This window comes from Rhodnius prolixus, unplaced genomic scaffold, assembly GCF_049639745.1.
Source record: "Rhodnius prolixus isolate KJV_2025 unplaced genomic scaffold, Rpr scaffold_3, whole genome shotgun sequence".
Classification (NCBI taxonomy): domain Eukaryota; kingdom Metazoa; phylum Arthropoda; class Insecta; order Hemiptera; family Reduviidae; genus Rhodnius; species Rhodnius prolixus.
In genome coordinates, this window is record NW_027411603.1 from 11,909,521 (window position 1) to 11,930,540 (window position 21,020).

The following is a 21,020-nucleotide window of genomic DNA, read 5'->3' on the forward strand; positions in this document are numbered from 1 at the left end:
GAAGTGGGTAGGAATTCTTTTTTGTTTACGTTTTTGTTGCCTATTGATGCAAAATAAAAAAGGTTATTATTTGTTTCCAAAAATCACCACTGGAGCGCTCTGCAAACTGGAAAAAATCTTTCACAACCTCAAAACATTGCACAAAAACCAAGATTTGTATCAGGATACAGATGTGCATAGGAACTCTTTTTGTTTACCTTATTTTGTTCTTGTTTTTGACAATTTTATTTATTCAGTTTAACTTATATAAAATGAAATTAATAGTATTATTTGTATTCTTTAATATTAGCTTTTTAAAAAAAGCTATTTAGTGACTTAATTATGAAGTTTAATTAGTTTCTAGGCTAAAAGTCAGAAAGAGCACTGCCCACTTCAATCAACTTTTGGCTAAAAAGAATAAAATGTATCTATCACATCCCATAATTTTCTTATAAACTATTTGGAAATTATATATTTTAAAAAGAATATAAAAGAGTATGATAAAGTGCTGCGTTTCACCACAGGTATAATTTACAAACTAGCAGATATAAGGTAAGTCTTTAGTTTGTTTTTTACTTTAATTTTGAAAATTAAAAGTGTACCTAGTAAAAAAGGTAATACACTTAATAAATAATTAGTGATCCCAACTTTTACAGCAGAAAAGGTGTGGCTTTTGGTTTTGTTTTTCAATGAAGCGACCCTCTCTTTGGGAAATTGTAAAATTATATTATAACTCTCCACACTCATTTATAGTTTCAGATTTCAGTTTTTTTTAAAAAAAAAAAGAAAATAAATTATTAAAATCCGCACTAGTTTTATTAAATAATCAAACTGGATTGCTTTGATGTCTTTTATTGCGAACGTTTCCTAAAGAATACATTAATTATCGCATTATAATTAAAAGTGATGGATTCTTTTTGCTTGCAGAAGAGAGATTTCCAGCACCTATCTAAAAGCAAGTATATTTCTTCAATTAAATAACAAGTAAAGCCAGAACTTTCAATTGAAAAGTTTAAAACATGTAGACGATCTCTTTCTATTTGATTGCAATTTACATGGTGACAAAAAAGTAACATGTACCTAAATAGTTCTACTCTTAGTCAAGCTAGTAATTTTGATCTCTATAAATAAACTTTAGTAAAGTTAAATAATTTATTAATTCCAAATATCGGCATTGAAACTACTGGAGTGTACATTAATTGTACAATATCTGGTCCATTTTATCACGGAATCAATGGCTGTATTACTGTGTTATCTAATACATTATTTGTTGCTCTGTTAATGTTTTTTAAATCATATTTTGTAATTATTAGATTTCATAAAAATTAATGTTTTATATCTAGATGAAATTTATTTTTTTAAATTATATTTCCTTTATAAATTTAAATTATAATTAGCTAATTTTATCTTTGTACATAAGTGAACAAATTAACAAATTATTGTTAAACATAAAGACAAGTTAGATACAGATTACCTTAATTTTAGAGATTTGTTCCAAATATAACTTAATTAATTTTAAATCATGTGAATCTGCTCCTATAGGGTATGATACGATGTGTTAGAAGAATATTTCAGTCCTTACGAGGGTATGTCGGCGCGAGGGTTTCAGTTTCTGAAATAAATGACTAGTTTATTACGTTAGTTGTATAATTAGTTTAGCTTATCTTTTTCTTAGATTTGAAGTACGATTTGATTTATCTACCGTTTTATTCAGTTCTTCCATGCAATTCCCTTCTTTTCGCTGGTTTCCTTTGTACCATCACACCATTTAGACCACGAATTGCCTCTCCTCCTTTACCTCTTAACTTCTGTTTCATAGGCCACCTTAGCGATTCTTTGGGAATTTAAACATAGCACTTCTCCGAGTTAGGTATACATTATCCTCTGTTTTTTTTTTTTTTTTCTGATGACAGCGTTCCCAAATTGACTCATTTGCAGTGTTTCGCTTTGTACTTTTCTCGATCTCGAATACCTTATCTCAGTATATGTTCCTGGCTTTGTGTTTTTATTTAATAGGTCTCAAATATAATAATTTGAATTTAATAGCACAAATACGTGCGTATTGTCTATAGTGAGAAATGTAACTGTAAAAACCTCATAAAACAGGCAGTTTATTATTTTGGAGCCTGCTGTCAACATCGTGCCCCTAGCTCTTATCCTATCCCAAATTTGAGGTTAAGGTCTATTATTTTTTTCGAAAACCGTAATAATCTATGATGTGCAGTTCCGAGACCGTTATTATTTGTTTGAAAAGAATACTAATGCCCCTATACTACTATTTATTTTAAAAAGAAATAAAAGTTTTGTAAAATTTAGTCATTACAGTAAGAAAAAATAATGTGAATGTTTTTCAAACCCTAAGTTTTATTATGAAATTAAAAATACAATAGACCATGGAGATTGACATTTAAGCTGGGATGTTATTCTATGATTTATAATGGCTGTATAAAATATTGAAAGATCTTTATCAAAAATAAATGTTAATAAATGAATAATTTACAGGTAAATACCAATTATGTCATACACAATATGGAGTTTTGATGATGAAAAATTTTTCGTTTCTAATTTTAAATCATGACACTGTTAGTGGAAAATAAATGCCTTCATCCATTTATTGTGTTAATAAATTTGAAAAAATAGAAGAGTTGGGAAGAATACTGATTCTCTGATTTTGTTTTATTTGTAAGAAGTTTTTCTAGCACTTTGGTTTCTACTATTTTTACAAATTAAAACGAAAAATCGGTTTAAAAAATTCAGATAGTAGCAATGTAAAGAGATATAAAAGAACTCCCAGAATACTTCTGTGCGGAACTCCTGATTTCACAAAAAAAAAGTAGGAATAACAGAAAGCTTTTTGAGAGAATTAACAATTCTAGAAACTCAAATATAACTTAAGTAAATAGGTGTGAGGTAGGATGACATTAAGGAACTGACCCTTCTCAAAAAAAAAAGATATCTATCCAACTACACCACGAAGAAGTAGATAATCCAAAGTGATTATCAGAAAAGATTTTTTAAAGATTCGACTTAAAACAGAAAACCAGCTCAATTGCAATAATTCCATTTACAAGCGTAAAGCTATAATGGAATGATGAATGGAATATTGTCTGAACAACTGCAAAATAACAACATTCTATTCCTTTAATCCCTACAACAAACTAAACTACGCCCAACTGATATTGTAATGAATAGTTTACAACATATTTTTTATTTATTTATTCTATATTTGAATACGAGTTTTCCAACTGTGGAATGGCTTAGAGACTGAACCCCTCGATTCTAGGCCCAATGTTGGGCGCTTTAGATGGAGTTGGTAGCTATTTGCACGGATTAGGGATGACCAATTTTACGAGCTCCCATAAAGTGAAAACATTGTAGAGAACATGGCTTACGTCTGTCTATCTCTCTCTCTCTTTGTTGAACTTCTTCCTCAGCGACAGTCACTCCCTCTCACTCTTCCATTCTTTATAATCTTAGTGCAGTAGCTTCAAATCGAACTGTCCATTTTGTTATTTCACTGCAAGTTTTCATATTACTTCATTTATATAGTTGGCAAAAGGGCTTATGTACAAATACTCTCTATACATCTGCACAGATAACTTCTCTTAGATAAGTTATATAAAACTCTAATAGAGTTTCTCTATTAAAATATGATTCAAAATCATTTTTACTGAAGTAATAAAAGTTCAATTTTATTTGAAATTTATACTGCAGAACAATAGTCCTGCAACTAGCAGCTAGTTGCGAGTGGAGACTCACCAAAAATAATATTTTCTTACGTTGAGGAAATCACACTGCCAGCATGTTTCAGACGTCGAACAGAATTGTGTGAGACAAGGAAGGAAAAGATAAGAGATTGTATGACAGAAAAATATAAGATGAAAACGGATGAATCAATAGTTTAGGACGACCAATGAGGTGAGTATGAAAATTACTGTAACGAGATGATATTGTCTTTTATGAATAGAACATTAAGATCATTATTGATTGTTCTATTGGAAACATATGTAATATGGAGTGAAGGTTATTCAGTGAAAAATTTCGCACTGCAATGATTGGGATGGTAGATTTTCGAATACTCTACTGACCTCCGGAAACAGGGCCAGCTCCATGATATTGTGGGCTCTTGGCCAATAGGGCCCCTTTCTGGAGGAAATCATGTGGCGACAGCCAACTAGAATAACAAATTGTGATTTTAACCTTTTATGTTACGATTGCAGAATTAAAGAAAAAATAAAGAATTGCCTTCTAGTGTGACTGGAAAGATTGAGATTTCTGCTTCAGTATTTTAATAAATACGCCATACGTTAATTGTACACATAGGTTATTCCGAATTTGAAGTCAATTGCAAAATTAATGGAAAAATGAGTAATTCTCGTCTAGTTTGATTAAAAAGATTGAGATTTTTGCTTCTGTGAATTAATAACTAAGCCAATGGTGGATTATACACCCCAGGTAGACTGAATTTTAAGTTACGATTGGAAAAATAAGGAATTCTCTTCTAGTTTTACTGCAAAGATTGATGTTTCTGCTTTCTAAATTTAATTACTAAGCCTGAGGTGGGATGTTCGCAACAGGATAGCCCGAATTCGAAGTTACGATTGCAAAATTAATGTTAAAATAGATAATTCTCGTCTAGTTTGTTTAGAAAGAATGAGATTTTTTCTTCTGTGAATTAATAACTGAGACAAATGTGGATTCAGCATACACAGTAGCCTAAATTTAGCATTACCATTGCATAATATGAGTAATTCTCGTCTAGTTTTGAACAAAATAATTAGATTTCCGCTTTTGTGTATTGATAACTAAGTCAAAAATAGGATTGTACAGACAGGACAGATCGAATTTGGAATTATAAATGCAAAAGTAATAAAAAAGAATTATTTCTGAACCAGTTTGACTGGAAAGTTTAAGTTTTCTTGAGCGTCAGAGCCTCAGCAGGCCCTTTTGAGGAGGAAATCATGTTAAAAATGTTATATTACTGCTATTTACTAAGCCTCTACGAAGATTTTTATATATGTCGCCTTCAATCTTTACAGTGCACAATTCTTCTTGGAATAACCAGTGCTTCGTTCTATGTAACCAATAGAACTATTCCTTACGATCTAAAGATATCATTCATTAAAGACTTCAACACAGTTCAAAGCAAAATATTTCAATCTTAACTCTCTGGTCATCCATATTCTTCTAATTCATCAGCTTTCTTCTTTATCCCTTCCAAACAACCCTATTTCCTCGGCTGTGGAAGTAAATAAATAAAAACTGTTTGCAGAGAGGGTTATATTAGCCTCGCCACACGTCAGTCATGTTCTCACTATTTTCTAATCGCAGATGAACTGCTCTCGCATTTATGAATTTCAAATGAACAATTAAAGAGCTCTCAAAGAGACGCTGGTATGTATATACCTCAGATAAAATTTAAAAGTTAACAAAAAATGATGCTAAACAACTCTTCTCATCTTGTTTTCATGGTACAACACATTATCACCCAGGCATGTTAATACTGAGAGCATTATTAGATTAGCGAAAAGAGGGGACCATGCCTCCTGCAATCTCCTTCGCAGAGACTTGCAAATTAAAACATTATTCCAGTGAAGGATATATTAAATTGAATCGTACATAAATAACACATCATTTATATAATAAAATCATCGTGTAACATGTTATTGGATAATATCGTGAATACGGCTGTTGTACAACATCATCAGCATCTCACATTCTAAACTGCTTCAATCCCCACCACCTAGTGTACGCAAATACTATTAAATATAATATTTCTAGAACATCCTTATTAAACAGCATTAAATATTAAAGGAATTATAATCATATCCTGTATATTTCGTTAACGTTTAAGACTACATTGTGGCAGTTGAAGAGATTTAAGAAAAGGTTTTTTAATTAATCATATGATCATTACTTTACCTGCTTTTTAATTAAAAAAAAAAATTAAGAAATTAAAATGTCTTATTTTCTGACTATGCTGATTGCAGGCAGGAATTTGAATTTAATTTTCAGTTACTCTTAACATTAATAGAGTGAGCTGTAAAAAGCTTCTTGAAAGAAGAGAATTCTAAAGTCCTCCAGCTGGATTTGATTCCAGGATTTCTGCGTGGAATTTCAATTTACTAAGCATTGAGCTAAGATCCTTCCTGTTTATATGCAATATTAGCTGAACGAAAAGTCTGTTAAACAAAATTAATAATGATAATGAATATAATCTCTTAATTAAACATTTTTACAACAAAATTCATATTTTAAAAACTGGTCTGATTTTTGGTGAGAAAATCAGAATGACATTTCAAATGTCAGTTCAAAATTTAACAACAGGAGTTATGAACTAATTTTAATCATAAAATTTTCTGTTAAATGCTAGGACATTTGTGTATAAATTAGAAAAGAGATCGTCAGTTGGTGAGTTTGTTAAAAAAGAGTGAGGGCGCAAAAAGGGAAGATCCCCTGAATGGTATTCTTAAATCACCAATAATGGTTGACTTGTATGTGTACGCAATCAGTGTAAAAGGCGGTGCCTAACAAGTAAGCGGAGATGACATAAATCAGTCGAGCTCATCCTAAAGGCAACCCAACCATCCCATACGTACTCCTCTCTTTTTTCCTGATGCACAACATTTCACTGATTGTGATATACTGGAAGTTTAACCCCCTTTAGCTCCTTTTGTTTCTGTTACTTAACAGGGCCATCTGCTATGAAATTAAAAATATTATATAATGTAAACAGGTACTGTAAAAGCAATCAGGCAAAAAAAGTAACCAGTTTAGTTCCTACTGTCCAGTAAGAAGAGTAGCAAGTGATGGGACATAAAGTCTCGTCAGGACGACTATTAACAACAATAATAGATGATTAATTAATTCGCATCATATATTCTCTGTAAAATTAATTATAGACGACAAATCATTGCTGTTGCAACATTGTTTACATACAAAGCTGTATAAAAACAAACTTTTGACTTCTAAGATCCTATAATCTTTAATTTGGACATTATAAATTCATAGAAACAACACTGCATTGGTTCATACGTTTCATTTTAAGAAATCTTGATCACGCAAACATTTATATCTAATAAATAAATTGAGCTTCAAAAAAAGTGCCAATAAATACTTATAAAAGGATATAAAAGCGAACCACAAATCTAAATATATATATATATATTATAATATCTGCGGGCTAATCTCCAAAGGGTCGTAAGTATTCTCCATACTACGTCACGTTTGTATATATGGGAAATCTGAATAAATTATTGATCCTTTAAAACAATAAAGTTGGTCATAATTACATAGATTGTGAAGGTGGGAGACTAGAGGCCTTGTTTGTAAGAAAGTTAGATATGTTAGTAAGTCGATCGTAAGTCTTTCGAGTCTGTATCATTGTCTAAGATATTAATAATATGAATGAGATGGATAGTATGGCGAGTGAGCGCGCTAGAGGCAGATAGTGATAGGTCCAAGAGCTTCACTGGTGAGGCGTGAAACAGTCGCAGACCGCCTCTATCTTCCCCTGAATACTCCAGTCTTCTTATCTCCTTTCCTATCTGTTGAGCGTTTAAAGTTTATGTTTTGCTGGTTTGGCAGTTACATACTCTGGGCGGGTGGTAGAGGGTGATGGAAAACACATTGGGTCGGCCAAAGTAGAATCTCGTAGCTCGTAAAGTGTGATCCGCCCTAACTAGATGCCAGCGGAGGCGTCACTTGCCCAAGCCGATCAAACCGGATAGATGTTGCCAGACCGATGCAACACAAATAACAAGAACATTTTGTATATGTATGTATGTATATGTATATATATATATATATATATATATATATATTAAACTTGTATGCTATCTTTTCCCCCTGTGTTGTACATAAACAAAGTAAAAATATTTTACAGAAGCGATATGAAGGATAAAGTAAGCTTTTTCACTATTTCTTATTTTGGTAAGAAAAAGTTCTGCTGCCTTAACTTTATGAAATTCAGCCCAAGCAAAACCAATGACTCAAAAATCACGAACACGTCCCTTCACAACAAACAAACTTAATATACAAGATTAACTTTAATGAAGTTCATCTAAGGAGACATGAACACAGAAACGAAAATGCTGCCCTAGCCTTCCTCGCCACAATAATTAACCATACTTTCATCTCTAATATTTCATCAAACTCTATTAATTTCTTTGTCTTGAATCCTAGGATTAGTGTCAAAGAAATTAATGAAAACAAAAAATATATTCTTAGAGATTTATTGGGAAATATATTCTTAAAAAAATATGATTCATTTTGTAGAAGAAAACTTTTTTTTTTGTTGTTAATTGATAGATTCATCCGACTGCAATTGTATTTATTTTTGTCAAGCTTTCAATTTAGATGCTATATCTGCTTAAGAACGCCAAGTATTTTTTAAGAGAATTTCATTAATTTTAAACACAATGTATTCCATAAATTGTATTCAAGTTCTTTTTGTATCTACTTTACGATGTTAATATTCATTTAGTTGATAAGACTTAAGAGAAAGATATTTAGCCTACAAGCCTAGCGTGTGTATAGATACAAGTTGTAAATATAAATAATTCACTGTCACATGTGTGACAGGAAAAAGCCGGCTAATGAGGACGATCCGCGAGAAAAGCACCACCTTCCCACCTACTCATAAATTAGCGAGAGGCCATTTGATATAATGATGGCGGTACTCTCTAGCCTCTCCCTTCTTGAGTTGATTTATTGACGGACTTGATCTCAACTGGGTGCTGTCTAGAACATAAGACTAAAGAAAGGATATCTGGAATGGTGCGGGCGGAAAGGCTAGAAGAAATATTATGTACAAGTTGGCGGGAGGAATGGGAATTTATGTTTTTACCATGGTAGATTTTGGTGTTGAAATTAATTCAGTGCCAACCATTTTTTGATATATGTCAAAAGATTGGTTAAAATTTTCTTAACATATCAAGCGAAACGGATGACATTTAAACTAGGGCCGATTAAACACATGGAGAAGATGTTGGAAGGTAAAAGGCCCGCGTACAGGTTTGTGGTTGGTATAAGGTACAGGTTCGTACAGGTTTGTGTGTATCCTGGAAATTTATTGCAGTGCAGTCTTTAAAGGATGGTGGGCATTGAATCTTCTTTTCTTGAACTTGTTTATTAAATAATTAAAGAAATCATTAAATAAGATTAATATGGCTTCATGCAGCAAGAAGAAAGGGAGGAGCAGATCATTAATTTGCTGTGACATCAACTGATTCATTTAAATGCCAACCAATGAGCACAAGTTTTTGGAAGTCTTTGAACTTATAAAATTTAATATATACATATAATATATGTCTATTAAATAAATTGCTGATTAGTCGCTATTATATTTTAATGATAAACCGTAACAACCATTTTTCATCTATGTCCGGTTTAAATAAATACAGAAGTAGAGGATATACACCATCTATCCTTAGTATAGCTGGAAATCAATCCAGTGATAAAAACTTGGCTTTTAACCCAGCTTTCTATCAGTCATTCAATCTTGTGCTTTCCTTTATCCTGACCTCGCCGCCTCACTGGATATTTCCCCTAGAGTGTTACTACTTAAGAGGAGAATTCTTGCGCTATTACTTCAACGACAGGTTTCCGTAAATAATATGGATGCTTCTTATCTGAGCAGCCGTGTGCAGAGTCCTGAAGTCCTTACTAATCTGTCTTCTTTTTAGTGCTGCACGAGACCGAGACGAGGCGAGACTTTATGCAGTCTCGATCTCGGTCTCGGTCTCGGTCGCTCAAATCTCGGTCTCGGTCTCGTCGAGATATCTCGGTCTCGGTCTCAGTTTTTTTGAATTTTTGTTTAAGTATTAAAAGTGGTTTGCTATTAATAATCTTTTCAAAAAATGTTATTATTTTCTAATAATTATTTTAATTTATATATTGGTAATGAAAATGTGTGTAAAAGAAGACAACTACTTACACTTCAATGCATCATATGTTACTATTACTGTTATATATCTTTATATAATTTCAAAAAGATGTTAAAAACGGGCCAAATGAAAGACCCAAATAACATATCTGCCTACTATAACAAGTTAATTCGTGAAATAAAAAATACACCTCCCAACAAACTTCCCGCTCTATTAGTTATGGCTGTTGGTGAAGATAAAGAATCTGATGATTCACCTTTTGACGACGACGACGACTGCATCAATATTTTTGCACCATTTGCTCAAAAATCAGCAAATATCACCGAAGTATGGAAGACAGAAATAATTAATTATACCAAATTAGACCAAGCACAGTAGACGTTGTCATTTTAGAATGGTGGAAAACACTTGAGAATTCTTTCAAAAATTTGTCTAGAATGGCAAAAGATATTTTTAGTATCTGTGCAACTTCAGTGTCATCGGAAAGATTATTTTCGCAAGCTGCGATGATAATGACCAATAGAAGATCTTCTTTAACTTCTGACTCATTAAAAGCTCTTTTATGTATCAATGCTTAGGCAAAGAGTATCTTAAAAACGAAAATAGTGCGAGACCTGCGAAGCTAATGAGTATTGTGGTACTGGGTTCGATTCCCGGTCTTAGGCCTTGGATTTTATTTAATGGTTAGTAGAAGAAATTTACAGTAAAGTAAGTTTGCTAGTCGCCTCCGTTCGCGACACCTAATTGGTAGTTGGACGTAAAGCCCCGCCTGAAAAATAGGCGATTACTTTACTTTGCTTACTTTACTTATGTAATTCGAAGTCAAATAGATGTAGTAATATTGAACATATAAAATCGTAACTTTTAATAATTAATTCAATACCCGTAATGATTATTTATTAATAAAGAACACAATTTTATAATTTTGTAGTTAAAAATTAATATTTGAAAAACCGAGACGAGACCGAGATTTCTCGACGAGATATATATCATGTCTCGATCTCGGTTGCTCAAGTCTCGTCTCTCGTGCAGCACTACTTCTTTTCTAACAATGGTTAGTTTCATTTTGGAACTCAACAAGGAAGTTCCATCAATTTGATTTTGTTTTGTTTTTTTAATCGACCAATTTGTATTCCTACAATCGAGGGTTCTCCACATAAATAAGCAGAAGGTTTAAAATGCTTCTGTTTGCCTTCCTATTATCTCTAAAGGGAGCCGCACTAACTTTTATAGTTACCAACAAGTTTACGTTGATGCTAAATCCACCAAAATTCATGGGTAGGTCCTCAACTTATGGTCCTTGGCATTTTGTTCGGAAAGATATTTACTTAGGGCTAGGGCGCGACATAGTAAAGTTTATTCTAACAGCCTTTGCTTGTCAAGGCAAAAGATATACCTTCAAAAGACAAAAAAAAAGTTGTGGTATATCAGTAAATGGCCTTCTTAGTCCAAACAAGGCATAGTTTTCACATTGACAATCTTGTTTTATGCATTTTTAGGAATGACAGGCTCAAAATTTATCTCCGTAGAATGTCCAACAGAGAGGAAACTGAACTGTCTGATTGCGTTCCAATAGTTTGCATTTTGAAACCATAGGAGATACTAAGTAAAAACCATTAGTGAAAAACTTGGACCCCTTATTGAGGTTTCTTCAACTAGAACTATTTAGGGTTGGCACAATAAGTCTCTTTTGGCTGAAGGTCGCCCATGTTCGAATGTTGTTTTTGGATAAATGCAATTTTTTAAAACAATAATTTTTTATAATCACAAACTTATTCTACGACTCATTAGATAAAAACCTGAGTCAAATCTAATGTGGTGACATCTTAGACTTGATACGAAATTTATTTTGTTTCTAGTAGCATTACTTAAATTTGTTATTAAGACAATGGAGAATAAATTATTGGAACATCAACGCTGTAGTAGAATTTATTTAACGTACGCATACATAGTCCAGTAGGTAGCAGAATTCCCCTCATTGTGAACTAACTGGTGAACGAGTGACATTGTCTCGGCGTCAATCCCACAGGAGATTGGTCATGTTGCCTGCGCTAGCTTGTCTTGAATTATTTAACAGATTTATCTCGACTCTGGCCATACAGTGGAATAAAGTGAGAGGAGAACGAGCAAGAACGTTGTATAGTGAGGGGGTGGTACAAGGTACGAGAATAGTAAACCACAATTGTACGACATAGCTTGCAACCCAATTTATGTAGGGCGATTTACTCATCCATTCCGGATGCCCTTAATATTAGTTCATACTTTACCCTGTACTATTTTGTTTCAATACAAAGCTCATTTCTGGTATTTCCGTTTTGACATTTAAATGTGTCCCCCTGCGGGAACAATATCAACGTGATGAAGAATAACAATTAGAGTAAAAGAAAAAGAAAATTTAAAAATGTCAATCATACTGTACAGCCTCACATTATATTCGCATAATATATAAATTTGTGGTAGATTATAGTAAGGGAATGAGAATGAAATTCGTAATCAAAAAACGCGTCAATAGGGTTCTGAGGGATGAACAAATCATGCAGATTTAAAGACTTTACAAATTGAACGATCAAAACACAAACAAGAGGTATGGGTGTTCCTTCAACTAATGTTTGATAAGGGAGATTTACAGTTTACTATGTTTACTAGTTTGCTCCAACTGCGCCACCTAATTATGTAGTTGTACATGCATATTACTATAATTTACTTTTTTAATTGAACGATTAAATTTTATTACAATATCGTTGACAATGTTCACAAAACTTTGTACCAGTTATACAGATATTCATGGTCTTTTCGGTTGCCTAAGAAAATCTCTGTCTTTTGGAGGAAACTCAAACATTTTATGGACACAGTAAGATAGTTTTTCAACATTTCATAATGTTGATTTTGTACAATTGGTTTGAGATAATTTCCTGCTGTCACTAAAACAAAACTAAAAATAAAGCCTGAATGATAGTAAAATTTAAAAGTCAATTCTAATTACCAATTTCTCAAAATTTAGCGAATGACTTTTAATTTAACGTCCATATTTTACTTTTTGTAGTTTTTTCTACCGTCGAAATTTATCTTGCATTCTTACTATATCTGGCACTAATTAGTATCTAATATCAATTGGACGGAAAGCTTTTTTTCTCATGACCTTCAGGCGATTGAAAAAATTTAAAGTAACTCTGCAAAGTCCAGATATTTATAACTTGTTAATAAAGATAAAGCTCATGTTAGAAGAATGAGTGTGTTGTGTGAAACAAGAAACAATATCAAGAAAACTTTATATCAGATAGAGCTTGGCATCGTCTTCGACTGTAGAAGTCGGAGATACACAACCCGGCGATGAGCCAAATCTAAACAGCACACATTTCCCCTAGGTTGTGACTTGAGAAATTCCACACATGCACATTTAAGACAATCAGAAAGCTTTGGCAACGTGCTACTCCACTCTGCGATCTATCTCTTCTTTACGCTACAATAAGCTTTAGAATCTTCTTCATTCTTATGGTAATCAACACAATTAAAAAGGGTTCGCAACATGTGAATGTAAATCTGCGAAAGCTTAATTCAATTCAAGTAAATCTGATCTCCTTTTCCATTAAACTTGAATATTTAAATAAAAAGCTTGGAGTGCGTTTGAAATGGGCAGTGTCCAAAATAATAGGGCACCAGTCCATGGAAGAGATGTAAAAAGATGTTAATCTACAAGTAAACAAGTTCTGCAAGTTAATAATAATAATAATAATAAAATAATAACATTCATTATACTCAATTTCAGCACAAATCTCACATCATTTTTAAAAAATAATTTTTTGGCAATGTGGTTAAATCAGCAGTGCAATCAGGATAATATCGCCGATTTAATCCGTCGTAGAACGAATGTTTTTTGTTTTCCTGATCTGTTTTGGAATTTCATCCATCATCGTTAAATTACCGTAGTTGAATTTTGGGTTTCTGCCAAACTGACACTTCTTCACGTAGTTGATGCATAGCAACTATGTTAGTTGGGTTTAGCAAACCTACAGGCAATTAACTCACTCATTTGCATTGTGGACTCCTGCAATCTGCCAGCTAAGAAAAGAAGCCCCACAGATCTTTCAGATCGTCATTGATTTGGCTTTACAGTTGAATCCCAAACAAATCTTATATAACACTAACAGATGAAATAGAGATTCTTAGTATTAAATGTTATGAAAGTATCGTTTATTTTATAATTTATTCTCTTGACTTCTGGTATTTTATACCTTTTTAGGTGAAAAAAATTGCTTAATAAAGTTTCATTAACAAAATCTGTCACTAAATAAGTATATACTAAAAATAAGTTTTGTTTTTAATCAGTACTTGATTTAAAAATAAATAGCTGGGTGTGTTTATGGATAAAAGCATGCAGAATAGTATGTTTATGTACATATATATGTAATTCCCTTGTGGACCAATAGATATCCTACTTGAAATGGAATGTCCTAGAGGTTTCTGGCTAATACCAGATTGTATCATACCCTTGTACCTCATTGTCTGCAGTAGTAGTAGTAGTAGTAGTATTGCTGACCATATTTAGAGCTCCCTTGGGCTTATCACACTATCCACGTCTTTCTTTAGCAAAGCACACTAAGTACAACTAGAACTTTAAATTGAAGAGCGAGACGAGAATACCACATTCTTAATAATCTAAAAACATAAAAACTAATTTAGACCAATGAATTTATCAAAAATAAGAAAATTATTAATAAATAGTTGTGGAATTATGCCAACAAATTAAAAAAAATTTCAATTTATAAGTTACAATTTTAATTAAATATTTAAATTTATTAAATTATTTTTCTAGTAGATAGACTATTTTTTGCAGGAATCTCAGCCTAAAAGATGTGGGTTTAGCGGAACCGCAAACAAACTTGTTTAATCGCTTTTGCAACTAACCCCTATCAACGAATCACCTATTCAAATATACTCTTATTGCGGTAAGCTTCATGGGTCCACTTTTTCAGATATTCACATCGGGCTTTATAGAATTGCCTTTTGGGAAGGGTTGTTTTCTTGTAAACATTTGAATGTTTAGAATTGTTCCGACACAAAATTTTCCTAAAGACAATGTTGAATAATTCTAAGTGTACATTTTTAGCCTAGAAGTATGCTAGCCATGTTTAATAATGAGATCACAGGGAATAATTATTTAATTTTTAATTGACTTTTTTAGTTTTTCTTTAGTACTATAACTGTCACCTTTATAATTTCAATTATTTATTTTAACATTATTATCTCTTTTTGTTTTTTATTTCTTTAATCATCTATCATTATAAATATTTTATTTTACATATGTGTAATCTATTTAAATTTCTCTTTACTTTTTTTAATTTTTACTTCTTATTCTCTTTCGAAATACTCCCATTAAAATTTGATTAACTCTTTGAGATATTACACCGTCACCTTAGCCATAAAACTGTTGTCACATCTTAATGCTGTGTGTATTCTTAATTGCATTTTGTCTTTACTAAATAAAATTAATAGTAACATTGTGAAGATCATTTTGGCCGTTGAAAATTAATCTTCATCCTTCTAAGATTAATACTAATGTCTTCATTTCCGTATGGGGAAGAAGATTACTAATTTCCTCTTAGCATCCTTACTTCACGAAAACACCTGCAAAATAGTGTTGAGCGCAGGTTGCTGAAATGATATAATTCACCGAATTAACTTCACACTCTACATTTTTGAAGATACATAAATTCCGGACGTGACTTTTACTAAGTCCGTGATTACATAAACGACACTTTTATTATTGGCACTGCTAGTTCATGAAATAAGTAGTAAAGCGCTTTTCTTCTTGCCTTTTTCAATTGAGGCTTGTCCACTTGTTCGAGTATTAACTTACTTTTGCTCAAGACAGACTGTCTTTTGTACTGTGAAAGATGTATGCTAATTTCTTCACTCTTGGAACAATACGGCCCATGCCTCTATTAGTTGAAGAAGGGATTCAATTTTTTACGAAACTGCAGATCTTGCTGGAAGGGATTAACTGCTCTATTCAAACCAGTCTGGCTTCACACAACACACCTCTTAGTTGGAAGTTTGGTACAATAAACCTTCAGGTTGCAATATTGTGGGGATCCAGTTCTCTCCCCGTAAGTTAATAAAAAAATAATAAGGGTTTGCTGAGATAGATGTTGAGTACAATCACTCAGGTTTAGAAAATTTACACAAAAATCATACCCTCCATCACTCATATTTACAGTCGCGTATAATGAACTGTCGAACATTTATATCTAAGGAAGCCCAATAAATCATTTATTACCAATGTCTTCAAACTAGGGAGTGGTCATATCATGAATACAAAACATTTGTCTCCTTAGAAAATAACTAATGCTTTAGCTTGGGCAATATCTTGAGAGTCTTCATTTCTTCTAGGATCTTGACGTCGTTGTAGACTAATGACATAAACAAACTTTTCCTTCATAACCCCTAATACATATAAAGTTTACAGAATTTAATAGTCATACAGAATTGAGTAGTTAACTTCCATAAACACCTTTACACATTACAAAGATTCTATGTGCAAAAATGAAAATTCAAGAGAGCCGCAATAGATCTTTTAAGAAGCAATGGAATTAACTTAGCATTTCATCTTCATGTTTAACACTTGCAACAGCTAAACAATATAGAAATATCTTTTAGTCGATCAGCAACTGTCAATGACGAGTTAATCAAACAGAATCATTAAAAAAAAATCTTTTTTAGTATTTTTATTTCTTTTCTTATTGTTACGGTAAGTCAATACTATTTTTATTGTTGCCCTTCTGTGTGAAATGTTTTAATTGACTTGGTGAGTGCAATGTCGCAATATGCTGTGTAATAAAAGATAATTAAAGACGGTACTTTTGGTCCCTAATAACAGGGAGCAAGCGAAGAACACCGGAGATGTATGTTGCACATAATGCTGTCATTGCAGACCGCCAACAAAAGAACTTGCGGAACGCTCTTATTTTATGGCGTGTTTAGTTTTTTTTTCTTCTTCTTCTTCTTTGACGAAGTGGGTTTTCTTAAAAAGTAGATATGACCTTCTAAATGTACTATAGTTTTGTTCTCCAGCAAAAATAATAGGATAGATTACACTCTTAATGCATATTTTTTTAAAATTTTTATATTTTTCTAATAAAATTGATATATTTCACGGTTCATATTAACTTGATCGACTTATTTACTATTTTTTACATTATTTATTTAATAATAGGAGAATCCAGATCTGAGATCTGTTTTATTTTCGTAGTGTAAGCTGTAAATGCACACAACAAGGGGCACCTCCAGCAGTCGCGACGTCCCACTTCATTTTTCTTTTAGTTTTTCTTTCAAGTTTTTGTGGAAAGGATTTTATGACATTAAACACCACACTTTTTAGTTGTTAAAGAGAAATTTATATAAATGTTAGCATTATACTCAACGAGTTTGGATTTATGAAAAGAAAAGTTAACTGCAAATTGTGTTGAAATAAATGAAAAAACATCTTCTCATAGAAAGAAGGAGGACATGTATCGTCAATTAGAATACCAAATTTTAAAAGATTTTTTGTTTATTTCTTGTTAGCATAATCATTAATTGAGTACATAATTAAGAACATGGATTTTCTCAAAATTCATGCTTCTAATGACAAAAATATTCAATTAGAATACAGCATATCTTTCTTGGCACAGGAATTTTGTTTTTATCAATTTTATATAAAAAAAAACTATGTTCTGCCAATGCTGTTGTTAGTAACGTAAGCTGATATCACAAAAATTTTAAAAACGAAAGAACTATGGAATTTGTTAAAGTTGTGACTTGCAGCCTTTTTGATGCGGAATTCAAATCCGAAGTGAAGAAACAACACAAGCGCTGCTATCTATCAACAGCAGGGAGAATTATTCGCCCCTAAAGAACAAAATTTCATAAAATGTACTTATTTAATAGTAAATCTAGATGATTTCTGTTTAATATTTCATTAAATTTGAATGCATTACTCTACTTTAGTTTTAAAATTTTACTAATAACTTAATAACTAATAAGAGTTAATTATTAATGCTTAATTCTGACATTTCTTGTGCTGTTCTGGAAGTGGTTTTGAAATTCCCTTCTCACAAACAGTTGGTTTTCCTTTCCAGTGCCCTTAACTTTTCACCTTCTTAATCCAAAATTTCTCAGGACTGTATGGTATATTAAACCAATGAGCTTACCGCTCTGTATCTAAAGTAATAAAGCAGAAAATTGTTTACTCTACATGTGGCGACTTCCTTGAAATAAACCAAATCTCTTATATTCTCCTAATGTTTGGATTACAAAAGATAACAAATTCAACTAATTGCTGGTTGCTTTGTTCAGATCAAAAATTGTATTACCTAGTTTGTTCTGGATGTCCGGGGAACCAGACAATTATACTAAAGCTTCTTAGAATGTCCATTAAGGCAGTCTCACTCTGTATTCAGTTAACTTCGTAGGACTTGAGAGCCTATAGAATAGCTATAAAATTAGGCTTAGAAATTATCTTTCATTTAAACAAGTCAGCACCAATGTCTTCAAAGTTTTGGTTTTCATTACCACAACATCGTCTTCAGATAGATATTTACTTGGTTCGATTAAACATCGTGATGGTCGGGTATACAATGATACCTTGAAAATATTTTCCAGTGTAATATTAAACAGGATCGTGAAAAGAAAAATTATTACTTTTCTATATTATGATTGTTAATTTATATAAAGGTGGGAAGTTATGTGTAAAGGAAAGGTGTGTATTAGCATAGTGTGAAGAAGTTGAAGCAAAGTGAAGGAGAGAGTGGCAGTAGATTAGTATAAGTAGTGTCCCGGAGTTACATACAAATTACCTGATATCGACCGTGGTATGGACAATAGGGACCAAGTAGATCTTGGCATATTTACTGGCATCTTACACCATTCTTGCTTCTTTCTAACATCTACCACCAACCACTCATCCTTGTCTATTGACCAACATATTTTATTTATATAGATTGAATATATGTGTCTTTTGGAATAAATATTACAAAGAAAAAAGAAATAAATATCTGTAAAAAGAGAATAGAAATTAAAAAAAAAAATACTTAAATAATTTAGGATCTTGCATGAGATGTCTCATATTTACTTTTTAATTTTCCATCTCACTTATACTCGCCACTCTTCATCAACAAATCTTTTTCCTCCTTCTCAGTTATTTTTTTATGCTTATCTCTTTACTCTTCTCTTCACTCATTTCATCTTCTTCCTTTTCTATATGTATATATCCAGCCTCAATTCTTTTCTCCTTTATGTGTTACAACCTTCACACATAACCTGGCAATATATTGCCCCCATTATGGACCGGCTTTATTGTTTATTATTGCGCATAATGGTCCATTTTTTGAGTTTTATTCCTCAATCTCTTAAACTATTCAAACCCATCTAACCTAAACCCTCCTCCCTGAATCTAAATTTATAAATAATAGTGTACACATTTTCATTTCATGCTCACATATTCTTTTATGTGTAATATATACCATACCTTAACGAATATGAATATTATTACCTCACCCTCCTCTTGCTCCATTCATTATAATTTCTTGATTTTTAATCTTGTCTCCCACTGTTACTTATGCTACAACACAACATTTGAAAAGAATTTATGCAATAATATTTATTTAATGCTTGACTACTTCACTTATTTACTGAAACTGACTTATTTCTTCTCCATTTTGTGTTCCATTTATACTACAGACATCACCAACCCGCTAGTACTGAGATCAACACTTATGCTGGACAATACCGCTACTCTCTATGACTTACGATACCGATTTTTAAGGATCACTTTGATCTTATGACTGAATGATGCTCAAGATGTCGAATTAATTAATGTAAATTAGGATCCAGAAGTGACTTTCAACAAAACTGCCCGACTGGTCTGACGAATAACTCAGGTTAAAATGTAGATAGGTTCGCAATGATGGATAATACGTATTTTTGATTGTAACCGTCATAACACCGCCTATTAATTGTAATCCTCGACAGGTTTCGGACGTTTATCCATTATCAGAGGTGGATTAATAAGAGTGGTGTAGAGAATTCTACTTCACTTATGTTTCCGTCTCGCACTACACTTGCTGACTCAGTTAGACGATAGATAAAATCAAAGAAATAATCAAAAAATAACACAATCAAGTTCGCTTTCTGGGTAGATAACTGAGAAGAAAAATAAATAAACAAGAGTTGCATAAAATACCTAATTCCACTGTAAACTCACATACAAAACTGACTGATTACAAATCATTTTTATGACCAACAAAGAGCATAAAAAGTTGTTACATTAGAAAATCTTCAAACGAATCATTAATGCACCTTTCTAGTTCTCTAATAATAGGCACCATAATGATCTCACTACCGCATTTATTCCAAATTGATCCGTCCCTCTTCAGTCATACTAAACCTGTCGCTCACGTCCTCTCTTCCAGTTCCCGCTCTAAGCAACTCAAGTTGCCGCTTAAAATGGTGACAGTCCACTCAGTATAGTGTGGGTTCAATCCAGATCTGGAGAATGGGATGTGTCTATCAGCGTACCAGTTTGCTAGGACATCATTACACAATTTTTATGTGGTCACTAAATTGCAAATTGTATAAGTACTTTTTTGTAGATGCAATTTAGCCCCCCCAAAAAAATTGACTCTTGTTGATTTTGCTCGAATTAAATTTCACTTATAGTGTCATAAGATTAAAATACCACTGCAAATTCTTTTAGAAATAAGAAAATATTAGAAAGAGAATCAAATTATGGAAGAATAATTTTTAAACAACTAAATTCATTCACATAATCATCACGAACATTAAGAAGATTTAATATTCTTTCTATTGGTACAATTAAATCGTGAATAATTAAAAAATTATAAAATTGTCACGAAAATGTTTGAGAATCAGAAAAACGTTTGCAAAAGATCGTTTATATTGCAAGAGAGGTGTGAAATCACCTCTTCTTCTACGGCCAGCTTGATTAGATGCATTTTTATATTATAATCTATATTAGAAAGGCTATTTGGAATCAGTAATGGCATGCAGTCGTGGAAATAATAATAATAATAAGAATCGTGGCAAGTGAATTAGAATCTAGTTGAAGCTGCTTGACGCTGTAAACTTAATTCTGAAGACTAGCAACCAGCGTAAGTA

The 21,020-nt window shown here is 32.2% G+C and overlaps 1 long non-coding RNA gene across 2 annotated transcripts; it reads right to left on the reverse strand.

Annotated features, from left to right (window-relative positions):
• Positions 1-17,418: 17,418 nt before the first annotated feature.
• Positions 17,419-20,895, reverse strand: LOC141452569 (uncharacterized). Of its 2 annotated transcripts, XR_012457457.1 has the most exons (6): positions 19,546-20,895; positions 18,976-19,464; positions 18,701-18,898; positions 18,218-18,488; positions 17,916-18,065; positions 17,419-17,753 (listed from the first exon to the last, which is right to left on the reverse strand). It is a non-coding gene; the product is annotated as an uncharacterized lncRNA (long non-coding RNA). The 2 variants fall into 2 exon arrangements; XR_012457456.1 differs by having other exon boundaries at positions 18,701-19,464.
• Positions 20,896-21,020: the final 125 nt, after the last annotated feature.